The sequence below is a fragment of the Mytilus californianus genome, unplaced genomic scaffold (genome assembly GCF_021869535.1).
Source record: "Mytilus californianus isolate M0D057914Y unplaced genomic scaffold, xbMytCali1.0.p SCAF_3, whole genome shotgun sequence".
Classification (NCBI taxonomy): Eukaryota; Metazoa; Mollusca; class Bivalvia; order Mytilida; family Mytilidae; genus Mytilus; species Mytilus californianus.
In genome coordinates this window covers 81,680,174-81,692,917 of record NW_026262679.1, presented here as the reverse complement: position 1 = coordinate 81,692,917, position 12,744 = coordinate 81,680,174, and positions in this window count along the sequence as shown.

Below are 12,744 nucleotides of genomic sequence, written 5' to 3'. Positions count from 1 at the left end.
AAAAACGTTGTTTTTTTTCACCTGACCAAAAGGCGTGCTGCGAAAACAAAATAGTGTGCTGAGACAAGCTGAAGGACATCAATTATTTCACTGTCTATTTCAATCATAGTTATGACAGTTAAAATTGTTTAAAACAAAAGGTTCTTTAATTTGAATTTCCACATGTAATGTTTGAGCTAATCATTTTTTTTGCCTTACTTGGTGTCAATCATGACTAAGACATGTGGTTATGGATACTCGTCAAATTATTCCTTAAATGAACAACTTCCGGTGCTGCTGCTGATGAGATATGAGACAGGGAACTAAAATTGCTGTTCTAACATTGGTATCTTTAATGGCTTTGTAGTGGTCAGAATGTCTTTAAGGACTTTAAGAATCGTGCATTGTGGTTCAGATCCTACAATGACTAGTGATGAATTAAATACATTTACATGAATACGCGACTTAATATTTAATTTTATAAGAAATCTTTGTTCAGAACTCAAGATATTGCCCTTGAATTTTTTATGGCATTAGTTTAATTACCTGTAGAATAATTAGATAACACAATTTAGTCACCATTTAGTTGAGCACTTTTGTGAGACTTGAGCGGTTCCAAAAACCCCTGCGGTAAAACCCATCTCTATGATATTTTGCTACCTACGACACTGACCTAAATTTGTTAATCGGAAAGGATCTTGTTGAATATAAACAAAGAAGAAAAACATATCACACTTTTATAACATAATCATTTATTTAGTTATATACAGTGAGACAAAGGGAACAATAGTGGGTACTGATTTTTTAGTCCAAAACTACGTAGTTCTATGTTCAATTATGTAATCTGATAGTCTTTGTGTTGTTATTACAGATATTTCATCTAAAGTAAATGAGTTGTTGTATATGCCACCACAATAGATATGCTTGCCACTCATATATTTGGTCCTTCATCTATGCTTCTACCCTTTTGTCATTTACTGCTGCTTCAAATCTTATAACACAACTGTACATATCTTCTCTTGATAAATTAAAATGCATCACACAATCTGAATATCATTGTTTAAGTATCTGGTAAAATGCTGTTATATGTATTATCATAATCATAATTTTTTCCTGCTGTATTGATGAAGTCTAGAGTTTAGTGTTTTGGGTTTTGGTGTTTTAGGTGGCATAGGAAGAAATCGTGTTTTAATTTCTCCTTCAGAACCCATGTTTATAACTTGCAAATCCGAACAAAGAGATTGTTTTGTCGTATCTTGAGTATCATTCATGGTACTACCTTCGCTTTGACCAGTTGTAGTATGTTGGTTGTATACCTTGTCAAAAACGTCTTCGACTGCATATTTATCAGCAACTTCTATATTAAGCTTAGTATGATACTGGTCGGATTCTGGGTAGCTGTCCGATTTTTCTCTTTCTAATAGCTTCTTAACATTACCAATTTGTTTTCTTGTGGTAAAGTATCTTTCATAAATAACTTTGCTGACTTTATCACTTGGACCCTTAGGGATAAAGCAATCTTTAGTGGAGTCCTTTTGAAGTCTGGAATATCGGTTATTTCTCTCACGGGGCACATTGTTCCAGCTCATCATATTCAAAGCTATTTCTGAGCCTACGTTTAGAATTTCACTGGAAGCTGTTGTCTCAGCAGTATGTCGCGAGGCTGATTTAGGCCTTGATTTCATTGACATGACTTTGCTTTTCTCTTTCTTTTCGTCCCTGATCTTATTCATGATTAAAGACCTTTTCATGTTTTGTGGCAACATATTTAAAGGTTGAAGCATTTTTGGAGTAACAGACAGATTAGTGAAGGACTTTCCTTCCTTGCACGTTAGCTTTTGATCCGGCAACAACGGTGGTAGATTCAGAGGTTCCCAGCAAGTTTTTATCTTCTTGTTTCGTAGCAATGGTGGTGATTTCCGAAGGGCGGAGAACGAATCTTCAACGCATTTTACTTTTTTGTTTGGAAAAAGTGATGGAAGTTTCAGTTGAATGGAGGAGGATTCACCCATATTTTTCATTTTTTTGTAAGTTAACTGTGATGGTAGTTTAATGGGAATTGGAATTTTTGATTTCTGAGTTTGTTTCTGCAACACGTTTCTAAGCGCCTCCTTTCTAGAAATATTTTCATTTCGTTTGCTATCTTCTACAATTTCATACATCTTACATTCAATATCAAGTTCATGGTTGACAAAACTAAGTTCTGAGTCAGACCTATAACATGTACAGTTAGGGTCGAAACACTGGCCTGTTAAACATTTATCCGATTCAAATTCATTTTCGTGAATCGGTGTCATCACATTTGCCCTGCCCGTTCTTCCCATATATATATTGGTGCTTCCGATGCTTAAAGTGTTGGATTCTATCACACGTCTTCCATTCTTGTTTTTGCGTTCGTTGGATGAAATACGAAGCTCCTCTTTGAACATATTGTAATGGTTGAGTTTAACATCTAGAATGAATTTTGGAAATGGATCTGGAATTCTGGAACGTTTGCTTTTTTCAATTGAGTTAAATATATTTTCTATGGTATTCTGATAATTAAGGAGAAACTTTTTCTGTTTTCTCAAGTAACTAAGCCGGTCTTTCATTGAATGTTGCAGATATTTCATGCATTTCTTCATAACATGCCTGTCAGCCTGATAAAAATCTATGTGTTGTTCTATTTCCTGCCTGGTTCTATTATATGATAGTTTGCTTGGCTGCATATTATATAGTTTGTTAAAGGTTGTTTTGATAGCATGTTCCTTTTCTTCAACTAAGAACTTCCAATTGGCAAGCAAACTGAAACAAGATGTCATTATTACTCAGTATAATTCGCTTTACAAGTTACTTTCATCGCTAGAATAATTTTAAAATAGATAATTCTTTACATAAAAATAACATTTAAAAAAGAAAGAATATTTCCTCATATTTTACAATTCATTGTAAGCTATTATGAAAAAAATCAGCATCATAGACAAAAACCCACAAAAAAACAATAAAAAAAATGGTCGATCTCAAAATATGATCCTCAGTTTAGGACAACATATAATTTTTAACTGGATTTTTCAAAGGAAATATCCGGTTATTAAAATGGTGAAATATGGCGAGCGGGCGACGGATGGGTGGATTTCGACCGAGGGTTATCGGTCGGGCGACAGGTGATGGGTGGGCTGGCGGGCTGTCGTCTGTTTTCGTGCAATAACTTATAAACCGTTCTACCAATACTCTTAAAATTATAATATGTTGATACTGCTGACAAAATGGAGGTCAAGTTCGATATTAGTTCGATATTAGTAAATTTCATTTTTGCCGTTCAGGAGTTATGGTCCTTGATAGAAGGGAAATAGGTGTAGATGTGACCTATCAAACAAGCCTGAAAGCACCTTTTAAAATATAGAAAAGCCGTGTTGTCAATTTGACAGCTTTTTTTTTCGTGTTACCGAACTACTTACAGTCAAAAGCCAGATTATTATGTATGTTCTATGCCATCTTATTGTACATTTCTGTACAAGTTCTACATTTTCTTTTTGTTTGTCTATCAAAATGTATCCAGAGTCAAATGTTATTTTCCAATATTTTTTTTCTCGCCTTTTGTTCGTGATTATTCGCCAGTGTTCTTTGTAAAAAGGTTATATTCCTTCTCGAAAAAATATATTCTGTATTTCATCATCCAAAAATTCTTAAAGATCTGAAGCTCTTCATTTCATTTTCAGTCTTTTTCATAATTTAAGTTAAATTAGTATTCTTAAAAAAAACATGCATTTAAAATGAATTTTTTTGTTGGTTATAGTTAACAAAAAGTACATTGAGAACATCCGCCAGCTGGATAGAGGGATCCTATACATCAGTGGTTGTCGTTTGTTGCTTTATATCATATTTGTTTTTCGTTTGTTGCTTTGTAAATAAATCAGGCCGTTAGTTTTCTCGGTTGAATAGTTTTGCATTTTCGGGGCATTTTATAGCTTACTTTACGGTATGGGGTTTGCTCATTGTCGAAGGTCGTATATTGACCTATAGTTGTTAACTTCTATGTCATTTGGTATCTGTTGGAGAGTTGTCTAATTGGCAATCATACCACATCTTCTTATTTTCATATATAGAAACCACATAGCTTAAAATTTATGAGGCGTGGTAGCTTGCTTTAGTTGAAGACATTGCATGCAAAGCTGTACTTGCAGTACTTAACAATTTAGATTTTATTATAACAGTATAAATTTTGATATTGTCTCATTTTCTATCCTTTTTCGATGAAAACTACATAAAACTTACTCTTTTCCTTTCTTGTCTACTTTATCAAATGTATCATAATCTATCTTGAAGTTCGCGCTCCTTGGCGTGACTACAAAAAACACAAAAATTTGGTTAAGAAAAGAATTCAGTATATCTACTTTATTATTTTGTTTTATTGGATAGTCATCTTGTTGCAGTAAGTTCAGCTGATGATCCCTTTTTGTCCATATAGCAATAACTTTCAATCAAAGACTAGGTAATCAAACATTGAACGTAGGAAAAATTTGCTCACGTGTTTTTAAAATCCTTTCCCTTTTTATCTCGATCAGTGGAATAATAAAAATTATAAAGTAAATTAGTTCAAAAGCATCTAACTTTCAAATGCAATTATAGAGAATAAAAATACATGTATAAATAAAACAATATTACATAACACCGTTTAAAAAAATTTCCCTGTTACCGAAAGCGAGCTGAAGTATTTGACCTGCTAACGGAGAAATCATGCCAGCATACACTCTAATATAGGCGGCTGTACTTGGGATAAGGTTTCATATAGCCTCGTTATCAATAGTGTATGAAGACTCTACCTTTCATTCGAGTACTCGACACGAATAAATATGACAATTCAATAAGTCAACATAGTATAGTGTATGACTACTGCATACATTTATTTGAAAACTATTATTTGTATAGCAAAACAGCTGATTTCAGGAAAAGTTAACTATTTTGATCAATGTTCGATTGTTCTTCGCAATCAAAAATATTCTGTATTTCATCCTTCCTCCCATTTTTTTTTGAAGATCTGAAGCTTTTCATTTCATTGTCAATCTTTTTAAAATCTAAGTTGAATTAGTATTCATAAATAATTTGCATCTCAAATGCCCCCCCCCAAAAAAAAAGAAGAGGAAAAAGAAATAATGACATTGCTCCTTTTCAATTTAAGTATATGATCTCCTGGTGAACAAAAGCGATAAAAGCTAGAACTCTGTGGAGTTATGTCCTTTGGCCGTCGGAAAAAAGATAGTGGTAGAAAAATTCCTGCATCAATTCCTAATTGTTTAAACTTCATTTAAACGAAATCTAGCTAATAGTAACAATAAATTCTGGATTTTTTTCAACACTATTGATTTTTAGGAGTAACACGACGGGTTTCACATGTAGAGCAGGATCTGCATGCCCTTCCGGAGCACCTGATATTCCCCCATTTTATGGTGGGGTTCGTGTTGCTCAGTCTTTAGTTTTCTAAGTAGTGTTTTGTATACACAACGTCAGTTTGTCTTTTCGTCGATTTTCGTGTTTTGCCACGGCGTTTTCAAAATGAAAATAAGGAGATTGCCAATAAGACAACTATTCACCAAAGTTCAAATGAAGTGAATGTATTGTTTTCGACTTATGAGTTTGAATAACCCTTTGGTATCTTTCGCTTATACTCTAACCATGTTTAGTTATTCTACGATTACCACCCAAACGCCGTCGCTGACTAGTGAAAGCAATATATTCGAAAAACTCCAAATCCAAACTATGAGCGCTGAGTTACACTATGGTGTTCTGATCTTAAATTTATAAGAATACTTAGTATTTAACAATTGATAAGCATAAATCAGGTTTAAGAAAACTGTAATTGGACTTTCTTGTAGACCCTTTACCACAAAACAACTCGTGGTCTCTTGTTATGCATTGTTTGCCCTATGAACCATGGCCTAATTTTCAAATCTATAAACATAACGCGTTTTTTTAACTTACTTCTGTCTCCTGTCTTCTTGGTCCAAAGTTGCATTTTAGGTGTAACATTTACTACCTTATTACTACAAAGGGAAAAATAGTAAGTAATTTCCAAATTGGCAAAAACACGTCCGGTATAGTAAAATTATACCGTAAAATAATGGTTTGTTTCATACCATATTACTGGCTATTACTACGTCGGTTTCAATAGGATTTGTGTTTCCTATTTCCATCATTAAAACAATTGCTTTTGCTATCGTGTACAGCATATTTTTGTCTAGATTTCCGATTGCGATAACAATACCATGGACTTTGTAATGGGGTAGAGCATATTTTGACCTGTCTTACCTGTTGCATCTGCAACAACGACAGCCAGTATTAGGGTGTGATATATCGTAAGGTTATAACATATTACGTGTAATTTTTTTTAAATGTGAGATCGAAAGGTACTGTTTGTTAGCATATAAATATCGGAGCATTATACCTATATGGGAGAGTTAAATTCAAGTCGAATTTCGACCACGTTCTTTTAGTTGGCCAACAGAGAACTATTTTGCGGAACAGCAATTATATTTTATTATTGTAGGACTGTTGTGTACAAAATCACTTATATTTAATATTTTAATATTATCCTTGAAAAAAAAATACGGCTTTAGTGCAGCCGATAATTTTTATACTTTTTGAGCCAGGATACGTGAAGATGTGTCCATCTTTCTGGCTACATCCGAATACAATAAACATTAATATTAAAGGCCTGTGTTGCAGTAGTTGCTTTAGTTTTATTTTTATTCTAAATTCTTCAGAATTTGTCAGTTTTATTAGTTTTTGTGTCTGTTTTTGTTATTTGAGAGGATCTGCCTTGTCACAACTTGTGTATACAATCCAATTTGCAATTCTAATCTTGTATGACTTTTGATTGTATTTACAATCTGGGAACAGTATATCTTACGTATGTACCTGTTACAATATACCATTAGTTATACTAATGATAATGATACAAATTTGCCTTAAATGAAACATTTCAAACACCAGGTGTTGTCGTCCTTTAATAATAAATACAATTGATACTATATGACTTTATAATAAATTGAGATAACTTAAATTAAGTTAAATGTGCATACCGATTCTTCTTCATTTTTCTTCTGTAGTTTCTTGTTAACACTGACTGAAATAATTCAATTATGTTTGCTTCTTCTATAATAACTTCAAACGGCCATGGTACAGAAGAAGCTCTGTAGTGAAGGGATGTGCCGTCACACTGACTGACACCGTCTCCTCAATTATGACGTTCGCTTCGGCGCAGACAATTGTACAACATCGTATCATTATACATATGCTGTAAATCTTTGATAGTGGAAGACACGCGTTAGCATTAGGTTTTGCGTTGGTCAAGCTTTTATTCGCTAGCTTTAGTGTGAAAATACCGAGTGCACATCTGCGGACAATTCACCGATCATTCTTTTCAATGGAAATCTAGAATCTAATACAAAACCATGAACCGTTTTCCCTTTGACAGGATACAGTGATAAATATGCCAACTAATAACCGATTATAAAAAATAAAAAGGCTAACAAAAATATTAAACGCATTGAAGATCTAACATGCTACAAAGAGGGGCCAATAAGTACTTTGAGCTTGCTTTTATGAACTGTGAGCATTGATTGAATTTCTTTGATAGGTAAATAGCTCTTTTCAAGACAAATTGATGCAAATCTTTTTTTTTATCGAATTCACAATGATTCCAAAACTTTGGTAAATGTACATATAGAGGTTTTTATTGTTTGAATGCAACAGGCACAAAATAAATAATTGTTCATGTAAGAATTATGATTAGCATTTGGTGTTTATATTACTTTAGACTGAACTTTTGGGTAATCATTTGGATTTTCTGTCTATCTTTTCCCTTAAATCATTATGCCAGTTTTATATTTCAGACATTTGCAATATATTTGAAATTGGTACGTGCTATAAACTTTGTGTTGAATTTATAACTTTCTTGTATTACCTCATGTTTATTACCTGTATCTGGTCAGTTTGCTTGGTAAGTTCTTGCTTGTTCAACGTTCAGTGGCAAATATTTCATGCATACTCGGAATAATACCGACGGGAACAACTATGAAGCTGGTACACTTATCTCAGTTGAGATATCACTTTGTCAAAGTATAAATTTACGAAGTTAGGTGTATAAAGATTGGATTTGTATCATCACAATATGGAGAGAGACCGAGTGAATCGATCGGTTCGAGTTTCATGCTGTGCTTGTATCACCCAGCGCCATGTCCAAATGTTCCATCTTTCGATATTTTTTTTTAACTCAATTTGCCAATTTGTTTTAAAATTACATTGGAAAATCTTTTATTTGTTTTTATACGCCCGTTTATGGGACGTATTATGGTATACCGATGTCCGTCTATCCGTCCGTCGTCAACATGTCGGACATTAACTCAAAAACGCTTTAACCAATTTGCATAAAACTTTGGTGAATTGTTCATATCTATTGATGTGGGCTCCCTTTCGTTTTTTATAAATTTTAGAATTTACGTTTCCGAGTTATGGGGTTTTATTCATTAAAAAAGGGGGGTTTTCCAGTTTTCGGACAATAACTCAAGAATGCTTTCACCAACTTGCAAGAAATTTTGGTTAATATTATATCTATTGACATGAGCTCCCTTTTGATTTTTATAAATTTTAGATTTTACGTTTCCAAGTTACGGGATTTTATTCATAAAAAAAGGAGGATTTTCCAGTTTTCGGACAATAACTCAAAAAAGCTTTCAGCAGTTCTCATGAAACTACATTTCCGAGTTATGGTGTTTTATTCATTAAAAAAGGGGGGATTTTCCAGTTTTCAGACAATAACTCAAAAATGCTTTCAGCAATTCTTATGAAACTTTGGTGAATTGATTATATCTATTGATGTAACTCCCTTTAGAATTTTATAATTTTATTTGTTTATAGTCTGACAACAGATTTACTAAGTATTGCGCAACAGCATAGTGTATTGCACAACAGCAAGAAATCTTTAATTGAATATAAATTCAATTCATATAACCAATTTCAAGTTTTTTGACTACATTTATTCAGAAACCTATAATATGTCAAATATTTAATTACAATCCAAATTCATACCTGTTTCAAGCTTGAATATTGTGTCCATTTTTGCCCCAACTGTTCAGGGTTGGACCTCTGCGGGCGTATCCAGCTGCGCTCAGCGAAGCATTTTATTATCCATTGTAAGAACTTTTAGTAAAATTCTACTATCAAGGCTTATACGTTATCTTTTTTGGTTTGTTTTTCTAACCAAGGCAGAAAACAGGTTTGTTTAGTATTTCAATTTTAGAAGGTGCACTGATCTTGTGTTTTTATAAACATTTTTCAATTAAAGGATTTTGATATGGAACCAGCTTGGTGTGCATCTTCTTGACCCTTCTTCTGTGGTATTCTTTTCAGGTTTTTAGATGCCCCGATGTTGTATTTTTTGCTGGTCATCGTTAAATTGTTTTCACTAAGTAAATTTTCCTGTTTTTGCTGGTCATCGTTAAATTGTTTTCACAAAGTAAATTTTCCTGCTTTGATATTCTGTACACACGCCGTCTACAAACACTCTAAGCTTAGACTAAATAGATACATTTCAATGTAATAATAGGCAAAAATTAATAAGCTAGTAAAATAGTAAAAAAAAAAGTCTTTTAAGGGCAATCACTACTATAAGGGGTCAGCCAATGGTTTCTGTCTAATTGGCATTCTTGTAGATCTTGTTGACTGATAAATTTTGCTGTTAACAGTTTAGAGGCAAATACTCAAAATGAGTTAAAAAAATCGTTTTTTAGGACAATAACTCCTTTAAGGCGTTATCTGATAGCAATGGTTGTAGATCTTTGTATATCTAATCATTGAAGGGCTATAACTCCTTTTGTTGAAAAAAGAAAGTAGGTAGATCTTAGTATTCTGAGCATTTATGCAACTGTCAGAGTTTTTCTATATATTATAGTTTTCAAGATACAAGACAATAAATGCATTTTACCCTTATATTCTATTTTTAGCCATAGTGGCAATGTTTGTTGACAGACGAAAAAAAAAAAAACATAATCTTTTAACTAGATACCCTTAGGATCATGCAGATAAAATTTGCTGAAATTGGTTCAGTAATTTCAGAGGAGAAAATCTTTTAGCAATTTTACGATGTCAACATACGCAAAGTGATGGCAATAGCTCACATTGCCTTTTTGACAAGGCGAGCTAAAAAAACAGTGTCAGAAAATATAACATTTAAAAAACCCACTGTAATCACAATGTTAGAACAAAGCCATAACCAGGAGTCTGCAAGCCGGCTGGAATGTCTTGTTTCCCCATTATAAAATGTCTGATAATCGTACATTACAACTGACATCCAACATGCATTGAATATGAATAGCTTTTTATTAAGGTTAAATTCACTGCGCTTGATAACAAATTTTCAATTCCCAACGTGTATTGTCCAACAATCTATCTGCCTCAATCATTCTTTTCAAATCTTATAGTTGGTACCAACATCTTATCTGTAATTATAATATTTCTCCTGGCAGGGGCAGATCCAGCCATTTATAAAAAGGGGGGTTCCTAACCCAGGATAAGGGGGGGTGGGGGGGGGGGGGGGAGGGGGGTGTTCAAACTATATGTCCCCATTCAAATGCATTGATCATAAAAAAAAGGGGGGTTCTATCATGGATGTTGTGATCCAGCCAATTTTGTAGCTAGTCTGACATTTTTTTTAACCATACTTTAAATCTTTCTTTCGTTATTTCATTTCCATAATCTCACTGTAAAATTTCTATTCTATTGCCCAAAGATGGAGAATTTTGCAATATTGATGCAAATTATTTTGGTATTTCTATTGAAGACAGTCAGATTTTTTTACATCTTCTTTTTTTTTTAGAAACATTTTAAATTCAATGATTTTGACAAGAATGTTAAGGGAAATCTTCAAACGTAGCATATTTTTATATGCCATTAATAATAATTGGCTTGATAATTTCCAGAAAGAGGCATTAAAAAATGCCCTTTCTCAACAACAACAAAAATAAATAACTTATTTTTATCTAAATTGGTGTTCGTTCTTCATTGAGGAAAAAAATCATTTCCTTTTCCTGTATTCAAATATACATGTACAAATACATAATGCTGAGATAATTCCAATTACTGTTAAATAGCAGTATAATGGGGAATATACAAATAATTTTATTGCAGAAAATTCTCAGGTAAGAGTAATGCAATTGTGTTTATTGTTTCAACCAAATTACTCATAATTGTAACTTAAATAGACCTTAATTATTAACTTATGTTAGATGATTATGACACTGATTTTACAAGTGAAATAAAATCTGAAATCTTGAACCAAATTTTATTCAATGGCTTACAGGAACATAAGATACTGATAAAACACTTTCATTGTTCTTATCAACCGCTTAAATCTGATAAATCACATTTTCCACATTAATCAATACATGGCAATTTAATATAAATTTTGATTTACAAAGGAACTATATGCAAGTTTATATCTAAAATAAAGAAGTTGTTTGCCCAAACTTTTCTTAATTTAAGGACAAATAACAAACTAGTATTAAAAAATGGCAGTTGATGATTAAAATGGTGTATAAAGTTTCTGCAAGTCATAGAAACACATGATTATTTTCATATGTCTTCAACTTAGAATTTTGCACCATGTTCAAATCCGGAGTGATCACATAGATCCAGCATTGCTGAATCAAAAACTAAAGAGAGCTTATTCTAATTGACATAAACCAGTCTCCAAAGTTTCAAGGAAACTGCTCAAAGTATTTTTGAGTTATTGTCCGAAAATTGCAAAATCCCCCTTTTTTATGAATAAAACCCAACAATTCGTAAACGTTAAATCTAAAATCTATAAAAATCGAAAGGGAACTTACGTCAATAGAAATAAACAATTCAACAAAATTTCATGAAAATGAGTTTTTGAGTTATTGTCCGACATGTTGACAACGGACAGACAGACGGACGGACAACAGTATACCATAATACATACGTCCAGTATACAGGCTTATAAAAATTGGTTTGCAGATAGTAACTTGATTTTCCTTGATTAGTATAGATGGAAAATATAGGAAAGGGAAAGACACCTATTGATGTAGGAGTTAATAGGTCAAAGTTGAAGGTCGCTGTCATTAAAAATAGTTACTTTTGGAATAATTTTTTTCCAGATGGCTACTTAACATGAGCTTTATTGAAATAAAACTTACACAAATGGAAGCTATTGGGAAGGGGAAGACACCTTTCAAATTTTTTTATCAAATAGCTCAAAGTTCAAGGAATTGTAACTTTTCAGCATTTTTGTACTCTGAAGAAAAGTATTTTTAACCATTTTGGTTCCTAAATACCTGGAGGGCTCTTGGTCATAAAGCTTTACAAAGTACTGGGAGTACAAAATTTGTGCTCGAAACACCAAATCCAGTATTTTAATTGGTTGAATTCTTAGTTTGAGTACTATAATTGTATACAATTTTGTATACTCACAGGACCATATTTTTCTAGGCATGTTTTTGTGTGATAATGCTAGGATCCAATAATGGATTGTAACACATTTATACAGGTGAAAAATTAGCAATAATGCTACATATTTATTTTGTCCCTCTAAGCATACTTTGAAATGCAAGACAGAAACAGACTATGGATAAATACCCTGCCACGTCCAGTCAGTGTTTTTGTTTGATGTTTTTCTGCTTTGTATCGACCTGATGAGTTAAGCCTTTTTCAACTGATTTTTATAGTACTGTTTGTTCTAATGTTATGCTGTTACACCACTGTCCCAGGTTA